This window comes from Arvicanthis niloticus, chromosome 19, assembly GCF_011762505.2.
Source record: "Arvicanthis niloticus isolate mArvNil1 chromosome 19, mArvNil1.pat.X, whole genome shotgun sequence".
In the NCBI taxonomy this organism is placed as follows: domain Eukaryota; kingdom Metazoa; phylum Chordata; class Mammalia; order Rodentia; family Muridae; genus Arvicanthis; species Arvicanthis niloticus.
Window position 1 is genome coordinate 38,662,854 of NC_047676.1, and position 18,859 is coordinate 38,681,712.

Sequence of the window (18,859 nt, forward strand, 5' to 3'; positions counted from 1 at the left end):
TTTTTTCCACTGGAACTCTCCCTTACAGTTCTCAAAGGCATTCTTCACCATGCTTCATTCTTTTGCCCATGTTCTGACACTACTGAACCACATGTCATACAAAATAGATAAAAGTATTCTTTAAGTAAAGAAAACACAAATTTAATAACTGAGACTAAATCTCAGAAAAGCTAATTGGATGTATCATTTAACACATAAAATAACAATATGGGAATTTGTTAAAAGAGATTTTGTTTTGGTTGTGAGCCTAGCCTTTAATGGCTGAGCCATTTCTCCAGCCCAGCACTTCAAAGAATAATTGATGAAAACTCCAACACAAGGAGGGAAACTACAACCTAGAACACACAAGAAAGTAATCTTCCAACAACCCCAAAAGAAGATAGCTACACAAACATAATTCTACCTCTAATAACAAAAATAACAGTAAGCAACAATCATTTTTCCTTAATATCTCTTAATATCAATGGACTCAATTCTTCAATAAAAAGACATAAACTATCAGACTAGATACATAAACAGGACCCAGAATTTTGCTACATGCAGGAAACACACCTCTGTGAAAAAGACAGACATTACCTCAGAGTAAAAGGATGGAAAACAATCTTCCAAGAAAATGCTCCCAAGAAACAAGCTGGAGTAGCAATTCTAATATCAAATAAAATCAATTTTCAACCAAAAGTAATCAAAAGGATAAGGAAGAACAATTCATACTCATCAAAGGAAAAGTATACCAAGATGAACTCTCAATTCTGAACGTCTATGCCCCAAATGCAAGGGCACCCACATACATAAAAGAAATTTTACTAAAGCTCAAAGCATACATTGCACCTCACATAATAATAGTGAAAGATTTCAACACCCCAATTCTCAGACATATCATGGAAACAGAAACTAAACAGAGACACAATGAAACTAACAGAAGTTATGAACCAAATGGATTCAAGTGATATCTATAGAATATTTCATCCTAAAACAAAAGAATAAACCTTCTTCTCAGCACCTCATGGTATCTTCTCCAAAAAAGACCATATCATTGGTCACAAAACAGGCCTCAACAGATACAAAAAGATTGAAATAATCCCTTGCACCCTATCAGACCACTATGGACTAAGGACTAATAAAAACAATGGAAAGCCCACATGCACTTGGAAACTGAACAATGCTCTACTCAATGATTACTTGGTCAAGGAAGAAATAAAGAAAGAAATGAATGACTTTTTAGAATTTAATGAAAATGAGGACACATCATACCAAAACTTGTGGGACTCCATGAAAGCAGTATTAAGAGGAAAACTCATAGCTCTAAGTGCTTACAAAAAGAAACTGGAGAAAGCATACACTAACAACGTGACCGTACACCTGAAAGCTTTAGAACAAAAAGAAGCAAATACACCTAAGAGGAGTAGACGGCAGGAAATAGTCAAACTCAGGACTGAAATCAACCAAGCAGAAACAGAAAGAACAAAATATCAACAAAACCAGGAGCTGGTTCTTTGAGAAAATCAACAAGATAGATAAACCAGATAAGCCAGACTAACCAAAGGGCACAAAGACAGTGTCCAAATTAATAAAATCAGAACTGAAAAGGGAGACATAGCAACAGAAACTGAGGAAATTTTTAAAAATCATCAGAGCCTACTACAAAGGCCTATACTCTACAAAATTGGAAAATCTGGATGAAATGAACAATTTTCTAGACAGAGACCAGGTACCAAGATTAAATCAGGAGCAGATAAACCATCTAAAAAGTGCCATAACCTCTAAAGAAATAGAAGCAGTCATTCAAAGTCTCCCCACCAAAAAATGTAGTCCAGTACCAGATGGTTTTCTACCAGACCTTCAAGGAAGATTTAGTACCAATTCTCTTCAAACTATTCCACAGATTAGAAACAGAAAGAACACTACCCAATTTGTTCTATGAAGCTACAATTATGCTCATACCTAAGCCTCACAAAGACACAACAAAGAAAGAGAACTACAGACCAATCTCTCTTATGAATATTGATGCAAAAATACTCAATAAAATTCTTGCAAACCTAATCCAAGAACACATCAAAACAATCATCCATCATGATCAAGTAGACTTTATCCCAGGAATGAAGAGATGGTTAAATATTCGAAAACCCACCAATGTAATCCACTGTATAAACAAACTCAAAGGAGAAAAAAAACACATGTTCATCTCACTAGATGCTGAGAAAGCATTTGACAAAACTCAACACTCCTTCATGTTAAAAGTCTTGGAAATATGAGGAATTCAAGGCCCATACCTAAACATAGTAAAAGCAATATGCAGCAAGCCAGTAGCCAACATCAAACTAAATGGAGAGAAACTTGAAGCAATCCCACTAAGATCAGGGACTAGACAAGGCTGCCCACCCTCACCCTACCTATTCAATATAGTACTGGAAGGCCTAGCCAGAGCAATTAGACAACAAAAGGAAGTCAAAGGGATACATATAGGAAAGGAAGAAGTCGAAATTTCGCTATTTGCAGATGATATGATAGTATACATAAGTGACCCTAAAACTTCCACCAGAGAACTCCTAAACCTCATAAACAACTTTAGCAATGTGGCTGGATATAAAATAAACTCAAACAAATCAGTAGCCTTCCTATACTCAAAGGATAAACAGGCTGAGAAAAATATTAGGGATATGACACTCTTCATAATAGTTACAAATAATATAAAATACCTTGGAGTGAATCTAACCAAGCAAGTGAAAGATCTGTATGACAAGAACTTCAAGTCTCTGAAGAAAGATATAGAAGAAGATCTCAGAAAATGGAAAGATCTCCCATGCTCCTGGAATGGCAGGATTAAATTAGTAAAAATGGCCATCTTGCCAAAAGCAATCTACAGATTCAATGCAATCCCCATTAAAATTCCAAATCAATTCTTCATAGAGATAGAAAGAGCAATTTGCAAATTTATTTGGAACAGCAAAAAACCCAGGATAGTGAGAACTATTCTCAACAACAAAAGAACTTCTGGGGGAATCACCGTCCCTGACCTCAAACTGTACTACAGGGCAATAATAATAAAAACTGCATGGTATTGGTACAGAGACAGGCAGGAAGATCAATGGAATAGAATTGAAGATCCAGAAATGAGCCCACACACCTATGATCACTTGATCTTTGACAAAGGAGCTAAAACCATCCAGTGGAAAAAGGACAGCATTTTTAGCAAATGGTGCTGGTTCAACTGGAGGTAAACATGTAGAAGGATACACATCAATCCATTCATATCTCCTTGTACGAAGCTCAAATCCGAGTGGATAAAAGACCTTCACTTAAAACCAGATACACTGAAACTAATAGAAGAGAAGGTGGGGAAGATCCTTGAATACCTAGGCACAAGGGAAAAGTTCCTAAGCAGAACACCAATGGCTTATGCGCTAAGATCAAGAATTGACAAATGGGACCTCATAAAATTGCAAAGCTTCTGTAAGGCAAAGGACACTGTCAACAAGACAAAACGGCAACCAACAGATTAGGAAAAGATCATTACCAATCCTCCATCCGATAGAGGGCTAATATCCAAGATATACAAAGAACTCAAGAAATTATACTCCAGACAACCAAATAGCCCTAGTAAAAATGGGGTGCAGAGCTAAACAAAGAATTTTCAACTGAGGAAACTCGAATTGCTGAGAAGCACCTTAAGAAATGCTCAACATCCTTAGTCATCAGGGAAATGCAAATCAAAACGACCCTGAGATACCACCTCACACAAGTCAGAACAGCTAAGATCAAAAACTCAAGTGATAGTAGATGTTGGCGAGGATGTGGAGAAAGAGGAACACTCCTCCATTGTTGGTGGGATTGCAAGCTGGTACAACCACTCTGGAAATCAGTCTGGCGGTTAGTCAGAAACATGGACATAGCATACGTGAGGATCCAGCTATTCCACTCCTGGGCATATACCCAGAAGATGCTCCAACATATAACAAGGACATATGCCCCACTATGTTCATAGCAGCCTTATTTATAATAGCCAGAAGCTGAAAAGAACCCAGATGTCCTTCAACAGAGGAATGGATACAAAAAATGTGGTACACTTACACAATGGAGTATTACTCTGCTGTTAAAAATAATGAATTTGAGAAATTTTTAGGTAAATGGATGGAACTAGAAAATATCATCCGGAGTGAGGTAAACCAATCACAAAAGAACACACATGGTATCTACTTAGTTATAAGCAGATATTAGCACAAAAGCTTGAAATAGCCAAGATTCAACTCACAGACCACATGAAGACTATGAAAAAGAAATACCAAGTGTGAATGCCTTGGTCCCACTTAGAAGGAGTAACAAAGTACTCAAGGGAGGAAATATGGAGACAAAGTGTGGGACAGAAACTGAAGGAGGGGCCGTCTGGCAATCATTTCACCTGGGTATATATCCCATGTGCAGTCACCAAAGGTAGACACTGATATGGATGTCAAGAAATGCATGCTGACAAGAGCCTGATATAGCTGTGTCCTTAGAGGTTTGCCAGAGTCTGATGCATTCAAAGGCAGATGCTCAAAGCTCACCACTGATCTGATCAAGGGTTTCCCAATGGAGAAGTTAGAGAGAAGACTGAAGGAGATGAATGGGTTTGTGACCCCATGAGGAGACCAATAATACCAACCAACCAGAGCTCCCCAGGGTATAAACCACCAGCCTGGGAGCTCATAGGGAGGGACCCATGACTCCATCTGTATATTTAGGGGAGGATGTCCTTTTAGGGCATAAGTGGGAGAGGAGCTCCTTGGTCCCATGAAGGCTGAACACCAAGTGGGGGGAAATTTGAGTGTGGTAGGGGTAGGTGGCGGTACATCCTCATAGAAGCATGAGAAGGGGGGATGAGATGGGGGGATGAGATAGGAGGTTCCTTGCTGGTGGGGAGAATGGGGTAAGGTGATAAAATCTGAAATGTAAATATAATATCCAATAAAAAGAGATTTTGTTTTAATTACCATGAAAATGAAATATTGCTACTCAGATAGATATAGATGCACATATTAACATAAAAGCATAATAGAAAAAGCTTTTTTTATTTTGAAATATTGAATTTTACCTGTATTTATTATGAAAGGTCGATATTCTTTAAAAAGCAAATGTAAACTGAAACAGAAGTAGCCCAATTGAGTCACGAATGCCCTAATGTGTGTGTGTGTGTATGTGTGTTTTATTATTTTGGATGACATTTTGAACATATAGTTTTGAAACGCTCACTTCTTTTAGTTGCTTTCATCATGTACTTTTTTTCTTAGCAATGGGAAGAATAATTAATATTCAATCATTACTAGATGATTAATGATAAAATCCCGGGGAAGTTAAGTTAATGGAGCTTGAAAAAACTGCTCACACAACATCTGCACTCAGGAATCACAGTGATGGATGTTGGCATTCTTTCTTTTTCTCCCTTTTGTTTTATTCCAGTATCCAACCTATGAAATAGTGTGGTTCTTCTGCCTCCATTAATCTAATAAAAAAAAAAAATCCTCATATACATATCCAAAGGCAAACCAAATCTAGATAGTCCCTCACAGGTATGCCCAATAGATATGTCTCTAGGTAACTCTAAATTTTATCAAGCTGACATTTTATACTAGAATAGGTTGACACTATATTTTTAATATTTATTTGATAGTTTGACAATTTCAAATTCCTATGTGTGTTTACTTTATAAACAGTTATCTGAGTCCTGTGAATCATCATTAATTGTTTCAAATGTGAACCCTTCTTCTGTCTTCTACTAACATTGTAAACCACTCAAACAAAACATCTTTTGAAGTGCGTGTTTTCTCCTTCAGCATTAATGCCTACATATCCTTAAACTTGCTTCTAGACACTAATATTCTGCTCCCTGTCTATACATTCACAGCTTCTTCTTATTTCCTGAATTTTTAAGCCTATCATTATGGAAGTTATTCTGTATGCAGTGCTTGGATCTATTTTATTCTCTATGTATCTGTTACTTTAACCTTTTGAGTGTGTCCTTCTTATATGTATACCATTTTTAAGCTAAGACTTATTCTTTAACTTTAAATGTATGATTTAAACTAGTGGTGTTCTACCTTCCTAATGCTGCAATCCTTTAAAAAAGTTTTCCCTGTTTGGTGACTCAACCCTAAAAAAATGTCATTACTACTTTATAGCTTCAATATTGCTACTGTTATGAACCAAAATGTAAATACTGATAAGCAGGGTAGATGGTATGTGGTTTCTCATTGTCATTCATAAATTAAATTTTAAAAACAATTTAAAAGAATCAAAATAAACATGCTGTCCTTCTGTTAGAGTTAATATTTTCTTTAACCTCATCATATATCACGGAAAATGTAAATAACTAACCTCAGCCATGGATATCAAAATATTTATCACACCAGTTTTCTCTGGGATCCATTAAAAATATTATCAATAATGGCTACTGAACAGTGCATGAATTCTTTTTTCATTTATTCAATTGATGAAAAAATTATTGCACTCCAGTGGCTATATACAATTTTTTAATGAGTAAAAGTGAATAATTTCCTTGATTTTAAGTGCCCCATTTTACTCAAGTACCCTCATTTCTGACCTGAAGAATGCTGTTTGTTTATTTTTCATTATGTTCATTAAGTGTGGTAAATATATCGTTCATTCACTTCTCAACCTTGCTCTATATAATCATTTTATTAAAGATATGCTTCTTTATCTATATTTTACTGAAGGAAAGTGAGATATTGAAAATGCTTCTCTATGTATTATAGAACTCTCATTAGTAATTTCTATCTAATGGTAAGAATTATGTCAGAAAATATAGCAAGGTGACAAATGTGTAGTGCACAATTTATGCTATTTCATAAATACAATTAATGGTTTTTATTGTCTTATAAATTAAAAGAAATTGGACAATTTCTGTTTTGCTAAAACTAGTACATATACAATTGATCATAGGAATATTCATCTCCAATGTCCATGTAAAGTGACTTCTTTTTCTTTACATTTTATATTTGTCTTCTATATAACCAACTACTAACACTAGAGCTAAGAATGTATAAAATTTGTTTGCAAGGGAAAGTGTTTTTTAAATGGTGGCAGGAAAATGAGCGGCAGCTGGTAAGATCCATGTAAGAATTGACCCAAATACTAATAGAAATCGATACACACCAGAGAGACTGGAGAGTAGCCTCTGGAGTTAAAAAGTTCAGTATGGAACACAGTTTAAAGTCAATTATCATAGTCATGTACAAATAGTTTCCTAATGAATCTTTTATAAAATAGAAACTAATATGTCTATTTAATTAATATAATATTATTTGGGTCTTGGAGATGGTTTGGTGTGTAAGAGGATTTGCTTTTTAAGTGTCAGAATCTGAGTTTGAGTCAACCGTTAACACATAAAAAGCTATGCATGGCATTTATACTGTTTTGAGAGTCACTTGGGCTACTCTGAAGAACCATTTGAACGTGTGTGTGTGTGTGTGTGTGTGTGTGTGTGTGTGTGTACTGTTCATAACCCTTTGATCCCTCTAAGAAGTTAAGGGCTTTTATAGTTAAATACCACACACTCTGGGCACAAGACAGATAATTAAGCCTCTTTTCTACCATCCAGGTTTTATGGTTCTAGAAAACACTATGCAAGGTGCTAGGAGAAGGAAGCAAATGTACAATTCGATCCAGCTAGAATCTCTATGATTCAAGACAATCATCATCATAGAAAGAAATGCACATTAAGTGAAACTCACATTTAATATCTACTGAATAGGAGTGAAGTCATACCTAATACTGGAAACCTAGACAGCTTCCCAGGTCTAGAGAAGCCAGGGACCTTTGAAAAGAGTCTACAGCTGCCACTCTGCTAAATGAGCATACGTCATTACTACATTGTAAATCTTATACTTTTATCTACAGATAAGTGTAGCTAGCACTGCTTGTCAAAGATTCTTTTTTTACAGTATGTCGAGATCATCATAGAGAACCACAGATGAGGTCGAATGATTACGTGGAGCCTGGCTACACTATAGTTCTGGGTCTATTGCTATGAAAAATCTTAGAGAAGGGTTGGAGAGATTGTAAGAGCCAGAATCCCAGAAAGTCTGCTGTGCAACAGTCTCTCCTAGAAATGACTGCATAAGCAATACTGTATCAGTACAATATCAACAGACATGTTAATGTGGAACAGAGAAAGTTTCACAGAATCCTACCTCTAGGCAAAGAACTAAAGGCAGATAAATGACTTCTGGGAGAGGACAAATTAACGTGTCTCAGGCTCAGGGATAAGTCTCTTTATTGTTTGTCCATTGCATCATGAGCGGCTCTGAAACTATATACACACATCAAAATCAGACTCAGTAAGGTGTGTGTGCTCGTATTTTACAAACATGGAAATTGGATATATATATATATATATATATATATATATATATATATATTGTTAATATTATATACACATATACATCATATGCATACACATACATATATATGATATCAACTTAAAAGTGGAAGAGACATGGGAGAGTTTTAGAGGAGAATAGTTGAGAGGGACTAGGAATGAATTGAGAAGGGAAACGATATGATTCTATTTCAATTGGAATCATATTTACAATCCTTCTCAAAAGCCATAAATATCTGTGCACACGTGTGACATTATCACTGGGGCATTGAGATAGGCAGATCCCGAGAAAGCAGATTGCAGCCAGCCTAGCTGAAGCTATAACCTTTGGGATGAGAGACAATCTCAAGACAGTAAGACAGAAAGCAGTAGAGGAAGAGTCTTTTATTTTTTAAATTCACTTTGCAACCCTCTCACTGCCTGCCTCATGATCGCCCTACCCACAGTCCTTCCTCCACCCCTCCCCTTCTCCTCTGAAAGGTTGGGGGCCCCTGGGCATTTCCCCACCCTGGTACATCATCAAGTCTCTGTGGGGTAGAGGAAGATTCTTACTAATTACTCTCAAGTGCACTGGCTCTCACATTCACAGACTCTCACACAAACATGACACAATCAACACCCGCTACACACAACATTGTCACTTATTTTCTTAAAATCATCTCATATTTAGAGTCTATTGTCATATTGCATGTACATGAGTGATAGCAAGTGAGTCTCCTCAGCAGTTTACAAGTTCGTAAACATGTGATTTGACTTCACCACTACACTGGCAATAGTGTTATTGATGAAAGGACGACTTGAGATATTTAGTTACTTCTATTACACAGAATGCATCTGGTTATATAGTTCAATATCTATTTGAAAATGCCACAGTGCCACATTTTCTCAATGAACTTAAGGAATCTTCACTCATAGTAGTGTTTAAGGCTAGGCTAATTTGAAGCCTTGACAAGTGCTTCTTACGCTTGATCCTTCAGATAAGCTAGATGCCCAAGGAACAGCTCAGCTGAAGTGTCTCCATTGCACTGACTGGAATGTATGAAAATTCTAATTAGTGAAAGTTATGCAGTGGATAACTACTATGCATTTTAAATTATATTTATCCATTACAACTTTGTCATCAAATATTGGATATGGCCTATAGTTAGCGTCACTGTAAATTTGCATTTCAACTGGAGAAAAAGACACCTTCTTTTTGTCTTCACTGATTAACATTTTCAAGCTCTGTAATTTTCTTGCTGCTCACAGAAACAAGCCAGCCAAGCTCGTACAGAAGGCCTATTCTCCAAGATATAAATATTTGCTATTCAGAAAATCTCAATGAGGGTTTAGTTATTTTAAACTAAAGAAAGAAAATTGCTAGTAATGATTGGTTTCAGCTAACGAAATGCTTTTATGCAAATACGTGAACCCTAAATATGACCTGGAAACAAAAGACTGCTTAACAGTTACTATTAAGCAATACATTAGTAGATCAATTAAACAGAACTTCTTTCTAATGAGTATGTGGTGCAGGGGTTGCCATAGAAACCTGGAAAGGAAAAGCCCTTGAATGCTAATTTATCATTCTAAGACTGTAAAATACTGAAGATCTGTTGCTGGCTGGTTTACTGAAGTTTGAAATAGGTTCACTTTTGAAGAATGAACATATTTTGTCATAAGTGAGCTTTGTAAAGATAATCGATTAGATTCTAGCTCCCAAGCATTCTAGAATGTGCATATACCCCCTGCCTAGGTTACCTTTTCAGTCCAGATTTAGTCTATGAGAAAGACCTATCATATTTAATTTTTATATTCTGGGAGGAGAAATAAGTCACAAAGTTAATGTCATGTATTCCCTAAGTATCTATCTCACTGCATGAACATTTTGTGTATATCCAAACAGAACTTGGATTTTGCTAGATGCTGAATGCATTATGCAGGGAAGAACATGTGCATAATTGGTTTGATAAAGAAGTGATATAACATGGAACCAAGGACAGTTTTGCCCAATGCCACAAGGACTATCTGAGGATAAATTGTCTTTAAGAGACTGACTATCGAGAAAAAATGAAACCTTAATAAACCCACTGAAAAGTTACTGAATGCATGTTGGCCCAGGAATAGATCAGACTTCAGACAAAGGAGCTGCCACTCGGGCCACAGATTCATTCTGGTTTAATAGAGTATTGAAAGGGAATTGGGAGTGAACCTTTATATATACCATCACATGCTTAAATCTCAAAACAATTACCAATCCATACATCTTTCCTTATGTAATAGTGAAAACTTAAGTAGAGAAATGTTAGGAAACATTTCCAAATATCATGCACCAAAATAACAAAAGCATTTTATGTAGATATAGAAAAGATTTCTACAATCAGAAGTATACGCAACTGTTTTGTTTTCAGGTAAGTGAGATTACAATGGGGCTCTATATTCTGATTCATTTGTTTATGTACTATTTTTATACCAGAGTTATGCTGATCGGTTAGCTATAGATGTACATTTTGAAATCATTTATTCTAATATCCCTAGCTTTGCCTTTTTTCAAGATTAGTAAAGTCTTTTATGTCACCACAAGACTATGTTTTCTGTTTTAGTAAAGCATGATGTAGTTATTTTGATAAGCATTATGTTAAAACTAATTTCCCTTTGAGTAGTATAAACATTTTAAGAATACTACTCACAATGCATGGGCAGGAGACATCTTTCCTTTATTGTGTCACTCATAATTTTTCACTAGTGTTTCATTAATTTTATGTAAAAGTTTTCATTGTATTTATTGTATACTTGTTTGTGTGTTGTGCATGTTAATAAGGCATGAGTATAAGACATGAATGGAGGTCAGAGGACAGCTTTTGTGAGTTGGTTCTTTCTTCTACCTCATGCCATCCAGGAATAGAACTTGCATTGCCAGGTTTGGTGGTAAAATTCATACTTGATGATACATCATCATATCCTGGTATCTCATAACTGTCACTATAATGCTCCTCACATACTTATTTAAATTTATTTCCTGGTATTCTTATGTACTGCAAATAAGACTGCTTTCTCATTTCTCTCCAAGTGGTACATTATTAGAAAATAGAAAGGTCAGTTCAAACTGCATCAGATTCACATGAAAATTGAGAAACCATGAAGCCAATTGAGTACAGCAGTGCTCTATGATACTCACCTCAGCTGTGATTTTTTTCTTGAGCAAACTCACAAAAAATATCAAATCAAAAGAAAAAAAAAGCCAGATTGGTTCAGAATATAGTACTCTTAAACAGCCATGAAAACAATAAATTCTGTGTGGAAATGGTTTATTGGAACAGAAGAACTGTCAGCTATTAACCCAGCAACGGTTAATACATACAAACCAAAGCCAAAGAGAGTATTCTCCCATGTTAGCTACAATGACTATTGTAAGAAAGAGAAAAAAGTAACAAATGCTGATGAAAATGTAAAAAACTCTCTTCTGTTTATACTGTTGGCCAGAATGCAAATTAAACAACCATAAAGAGAAATGGTATGAAGACTAAAACACACACACACACACACACACACACGCTAAAATTAGAATCACAAATGGCTGAGTTGTTAAAGGTGTTCAGCATCAAATCATGTGGTGAAGCAAGAAAACCAACTCTCTAAAAACTGTCCTTTGACATTCTCAGTCTGGCTGAGGTGCATGCATATAGACACATTCATGTACACACAAATAAGCAAATGTAAAAACTAATAGAAAATGTATGTTGCACAATAATTCTACTTTTTAGCATATGAACAAAGAAATCAAAACAAATTAAACCCATACCTAAACATATGTTTATTTTAAGAGTATTTAAAGAGATACCTACAGGAACATTTATTGTAGCAGTGTTCATAGTAGCTGTTATTTGGAACTGTGTTACTTTTATATAGCAGAATGCCATGCAACCATGAGAATGATGACATCCTGTCATTAGTGAGAGCCTGATGCTATTGGGTGTCATGACGTTAAGTAAAATAAGCCAGTCACAGGTGTTACATGGATTTACTCACATGCCAAAGCAAAAAACAGAAGAGTGTGCTGTAGACATTAGGACTCAGTAACAGAAAACAATGAAGAAGGATCAGTCGATAACTAAGGAGTCATATTAAACTACATGTAGTAGGTTTAGATAACTCATTAAATAGACGATTGATGTAATAACAATATTGTGCATCACTATATGAAATAGCCTGGAGGATTTTTTCTTTTTTATTAGATATTTTATTTACACTTCAGATGCCATCCCCTTTCTCCATCCCCCCCCCCTTAGAAAACCTGAAGGGAGGATTTTTGGTATCTCTATTTTGAGTATTTGATTTGAAGCCCAAATATCCAGAATATATATAATATTTTTATTTTCAAAAGACAACACCTTACCCTATAAAGCTTTTCAGTGGCCTTTTAATCAAAGCAAGACCCCAAAAGTAAAACTAGCAGTAGGCTTTTTGAGAAAGCCATATACACACTCAACACTTTAGTATCTTGTGATATATATATATATATATATATATTTATAATATCAAATTATTAAATGGAATTGTACTATGCTCTACCTTGCTTTCTTTTGCTGTGATAAATGCCATGACCAAATGAAGTTGGAGAGGAAACAGATTGTTTTATCTTACTCTTTATAATTCATCATGAAGAAAACCCAGAATTAGGAGACCAAATCAGGAAGCTAGAGTCAGGAAATTATGTAGAGAGAATGGAAGAGTATTTCTTACTGCCTTGCCTCCATGTCTTGATAAACCTTCTTTTTTTTTTTTTTTTGTACTACCCTCGATTATATGACCATCTTTTCAGAGATAGCACTGCCCCCAGCAGGTGGTCCATCTCACATTAACCAGTAATCAACAAAACAAAATAAAAAGCCCTTATGATTAGCCTACTGGCCAGTTTGATGGAAGCTCTTAATTAAGGTTCCAAGATAAAACTAGCTTGTGTCAAGCTGGCCAAAAAACAAAACAAAACAACCCCCCCAAAACAAAACAAAAAAATTAAAACAAAAACAAAACAAAGAAAAAAACCCTAAGCAACACATTCTATAACAAATAGGCAATACTCCAAGAGACACCATATGCTTCTGTGGGTCTCTCTTCTCCTGGGGGGTGGTGTGGGAGATATCTGCTACCAGTCTGTGAGTATAAAGGGAGGAGCAAAAGCAGTGAGTAGGGGTCAGCCACCTCTGAGTATGATGGAAGAACTTCTGGAGACCACTGCAGTAAGACAACATTATTTTATTGTTCCAGGAATAGGGTGGATAATGGACTTGAGGGGGACAGGTGGAAAGGGCAAATTGGTCATAGCACAGTACCTAATTATCATGCAAGAGGGATGCCAGTGAGGGACTTATGTGCTGAGTTATGCAGCCTTGCAGAGAACTCTGCACAAGGTCATTTTTCAGACAAGGCCAGGCACCTGTGCCTAGGGACACTCTCCAGACAAGGTCAGGTAGAGAAAGGGATTCCATGATGAGAAATGGAGTCCTTCATTGTTCACTGAGCTCAGACAGCCATTCGGACATGGAGAACTTTGACCTCAACAACAGGGTTCTCCAGTATGCCACCAAGTGAAAACCCTAGTACCAGGAATGGGTTACATCCACAGATACTCCTACACACACACACACACACACACACACACACACACACACACTCACACACACACACACACAAAGGAAAAACAACAAAAAACAAACAAATCAGTCCATTGCTACTAACTACTCACCAGAACTTGATGATAACACCTATTGATTAAGATACCACATACTTATACCATAGAACTTGGAAAACTCTAGCTGGCACTCATTGGGTATTTCACACTTACTGGCTAGGGTTCCTAGTGTTGGAAAGCACGGTGGCTGGTACCAGAGATAATAAAGAAATTATCAGTCTCATTCAGCAAGGTACAATAACTAGCTTCCTGGTGATGTCATGAGAGCAACCAACCACACTTTGATTGAATTTAAACTATTTAATAGAACCCATACTTTGCACTGTCAATGAGGCCAGTAACATGGAACTAGATAGGTAGCGGGTCCTAGAGGAAAACCCATGAGTATTATTCTGTTAAGTGGACACAACAAATAAACAGCCCCTAATGACTTATTGTTGCGCTCACAGATCAGAGAATCGGCAGCCCTCATCAAAGAACCCTCTTCTTGCAGTAGATAGCAGAGACGACATTTTGCAGTACTTCAGACCTAAATGGGGTTGTCTACATGGCATCCCTGTAGTCAAGGTTCAGGGACATATGCAAATGATGTAGAAGAAAGATTTTAAAAGTCAAAGACTGTGGATGATCTCAAGGAAAACATTTTTCCAGACTCAGAACGGACAGAGATTGTAACCACCTGTAAATGACCTATACAAGTTCAATCTAGAAAAAATTCTGAGCACAGAGGAGGGAAACTGGAATTAATTTCCTTCCCTGACAAAGAAGCATAGCTTCTGGAAGAGGGAAATCAGTTTTCTTCAATAGAGTGATACTGAGTATATCATGCACACTCCAGGCCTCATGCTTCTGAGTATTTAGCCAACACAAATTGGATTCTGTGTTTGTTTATTTTTTCATTGTTTTGTTTTGTTTTTAAAGAGCTCTAGAACATCAAATTGTGTATGTAGGAAGGAGTCATGACTGGGGAAAATATATGATCATAAGAAATTGTGTGAAATGCTGAAAGAATAATTTAAAACATTAAAAAGGAAAGCATGGTAGACATAGAGAATGGTGCAAGTATTTATATTAAATGATAAATGAAGATAACTTAGTTACTGTGGAGTCAAAATGGTAAAGGGATTTTGCCTGTGAGTCAAGAGTACAGAAAAGATTGGCTCCCTTCTGAAAAAACAGAGCTTTTAGATGGTATAGACGAGGAATGTTATATTTGTAAGAACACACAAAAATATATGGTACTTTAAATATAATACAGAATGGTATCTGTTAGCATTCTGTCTAAGCTCCACCCCAGTTACCTGGCAACAGCCAGGTATGCCTGACTCACTACAAAAGAGGCTGCCTGCCCCCTCCTCTCTCTCTCTTTTGCTCTCTTGATTTATCTTGCTCTTGCTTTCCCTTCCCCACTCTCTCTCCATTCCCTTGCCCCCTTTCTCTCCAGGTGCTCATGGCCAGCCTCTACTTCTCTACTGTGTGACTGGTCCCTCATGGGGAACGGATGCCTTAGCATGAGCCTGCTAAGGCAGTCCCTTCCCCCATACATGACTATACTTCCATAGAATATATCACTCCTCTTTTTATCTTTTTATAAACACATCAGTAGCAATAACATTATTATTCCCTTTTATTAAAAACAAAAACCTGTAATTGTAAACTTTCACCAGGGAGTCTCACTTGAACCCGGAAGTGTAAAGGACAGACTGTTGGCAAAGATTATAGGAAGTAGTTAACTACATACCTTGTGCAGAAGCTTTTTACTTTCAAGGATTAAATGCCCGAGGGCATTAACACCAAAATTAACAGCAGAAGCATGAAGTCCCATTTAAACAGTGATTGTCAGAGAACAAAAGCCTGCATATGATGCAACAATAATAAAACTTGAATCATTTAGTCTGATTATTGTCAAAGAAAGAGGTGATAACATACTTCAAAAGAGCAATAAAGTTTTATAGTTGCCTGACAACAGCTAAGTAAACAATTATAAACTTGTGAGTTGTAAGAAGATATGTCAATTGCTTGAAAAACCTTAATTTGGGAACAATTTTTTTTTTTATTTTTGAGATTATAATTACATAATGTATTCCTTCTCTTTCCTCCCTCTCATTCCTCCCATATACCCCTCATTACTGGCTTTCAAATTCATGTCCTCTTTTTCTTATTAATTATTCTTACACACACACATGTTCATAAATATTATCTGCTCATTCTATTTAATGTTTTTATGTTTTCAGATGACCATTTGGTATGTTCTTCCCTGGTAAGATTATTTACCCACTTTCAGCATTCTTTAGATGCCTTTAGTCTCTCATATAGAATTGAGACCTCATTCTCTTTCCTTGCCCACTAAGGCATGCCCATTGTTGTTGAGATTGAAAACTTAGTTACTTTTAAAACATTTTCTCTGAGCTGTGATGTTTCCAGACACCAGTTTTACAAAATAAGTAAAACTCAAAATGCATTGTTCTCTGCTTCTTTACTTGCCTTCACCTTGCCAAGTAACTTAAACAGATGTTATCTAAGTAATTAGTCTTGGGGTCCAGGAGTCACCTCACAAACTACATAAACACCAATCTCTGTCAGACTGGGTAGTTTATTGAGCATTCACCCCAGGCCTGATCTATCAAGGCCAAGGTCCAGGCTCTAGATCTGAACTGTGACATTGAGCTAAGAGCCTAAATCAGTGTTTTAAGCCTAAAATCCACAAACATCTGTGTTAAGTTTTCCCACCAATAAGGATGTAGGGATAGGTGATTTTTTTTTAAGAACATGCCTTTGTCATTGGTTGGGGTATTCAAGTGTGGCAGGGGGCTTAGCTTGTCTCACATTCATATCTTAACTTGTCAGTCAGGATATCAGTTATAGACATACATTATATATCTCTTTGTGCCAAGTAGGATGTCAATTCCCAGGGAGGTTTGGGGAACTTAAACTTTACTTGACTCCTACTCAAAATGAAAGCCTTACTCCAAATAGTTTCTTATATTGTTGCACGTAGCTCTTATGTTGGGATACACCAGAGGTAGCTTATAAAACCAAATACCATAAAAGTTTATATAGGGGTGCAGGAAGTGCAGCTGGGTGGTTGGTTTGGCTTCAAGATTATTATGGGTAACTATACAAAGCAGTTCTACTTATTTTTTATCATGATTGGTTTCCAGGGGCACAGAATACAACATAATATGTCATCAACTTGGGCATGAGAAAGTTTCCTAGTAGCACCAGAAACTTAGGAGAACATTTCCTTATAATCTGTAACAGCACAACATGGCAGGCTCGCCATGTAACAGTTACCTAGGCCTTAACATCTCACATAGGTCTTAATATGTCATTCAAGTTTTAATGTTTTACCTAGATTTTAACAATTAGACAGCAGTTTTTATATGTGCAGATGTTGTGTCTGCATATATAATGTAAGAACAACTGTCCCATAAGTTCCACTATTGATACTATGTCTGGCAAACCATCTCATCATTAGACTCTGTCGCAATGACATATGATTAAAACCTGCTTACAATATTATTTAGAGAGAGATGGAGAGAGAAAGACAGATAGACAGAGATATACACACACAGAGAGAAAGAGAGAGAGAGAGAGAGAGAGAGAGAGAGAGAGAGAGAGAGAGAGAGAGAGACCAGGCTGGCCTCGAACTCAGAAATCTGCCTGCCTCTGCCTCCCAAGTGCTGGGATTAAAGGCGTGTGCCACCACCGCCTGGCTGAGAGAGAACTTTTAAATCTTATTTTATTTATTTTTGCATACTGGCCAAAGTTTCCCTTCCCTTCTTACCTTCCAGCTCGCCCCCACAGCCCCTCCCCCCACCGCTCCTTCACCATGCCCCATCCACTCCTCCTTCATTTCTTTTCAGAAAATTGTTGGCTTTATAGATATCAACCAGCCAAGGCATAGCAACTTGCTGTAAGACTAGGTACTTCCTTTGCTATTTAGGCTAGAAAAGGCAACACAGTAGAAGGAAAGAATCCCAAAGAGAGGCAACAAAGTCAGAGACAGTCCCTGTTTCCACTCTTGGGACTCCCAGAAGACCGAGCTACACAACCACAACATATATTCAAAGGGCCTAGGTCAGACTCATGCAGGCTCCTTGGTAGCCAACTTGGTTTTTTGTTTGTTTGTTTGTTTGGTTGGTTGGTTTTGAGTTTTACTTCTGATTCATGTAATAAGTGATATCAAATCAAATTTAATTAATTATTCAAAGCTTTTGTATGAAGCAGCTTTTATTTAAAACACCTCAGATTTCTCTATCAAGAATCTCTTCTGAAGCTTGTCAGGTTCTGAGAGGCAAAAACATAGTTACAGCTAGAAACAGTTTGTGGTAAAGAACTCCACAGTGAATTCTAAAGGAAGGAAAATATGAGGTCTGAAATGATCATTCAGGAAAGGGTAAATAGTTTTCTGACTAAAACCCAGTCACTTCTATGTCAAAGGGGTAAAGTAATGGTGGCCATTGTGGCCAGCACATCATTAAAGTGAACTGCGTTTAAATAACAGCACTGAGACGCAAGGATAACTCATCTGACATTTGATTCAGTTTGAAAAGTTCAAAGACTTCAAATTATTATAGCGAAAGATTGATTTATTTTTGTCCCCTAGCACTAAAAGGTAATTTAGATGGGAGAAGATCTTCATTTAAGAAAAATGTTAGGGTCTTCTCACAGCCTCAAAAGACTTGAGGCTATGGAGACCTTTACAAGCATGTATCAAAAGGAGAAATTTTGCTTCTGCTTTCTCTTTTTTTTCTCCCTCTCCCCTCCCAATTGATGTTTTTTTCTTTAAACTTGATTCAATCACATATCATTTA

General features: G+C 36.6%; 1 long non-coding RNA gene across 1 annotated transcript in view; it reads right to left on the minus strand.

Annotated features, from left to right (window-relative positions):
• LOC143435081 (uncharacterized) overlaps positions 1-18,859 on the minus strand; it is a 37,001-nt gene that overhangs the window by 12,949 nt on the left and 5,193 nt on the right. The window lies entirely within an intron of this gene.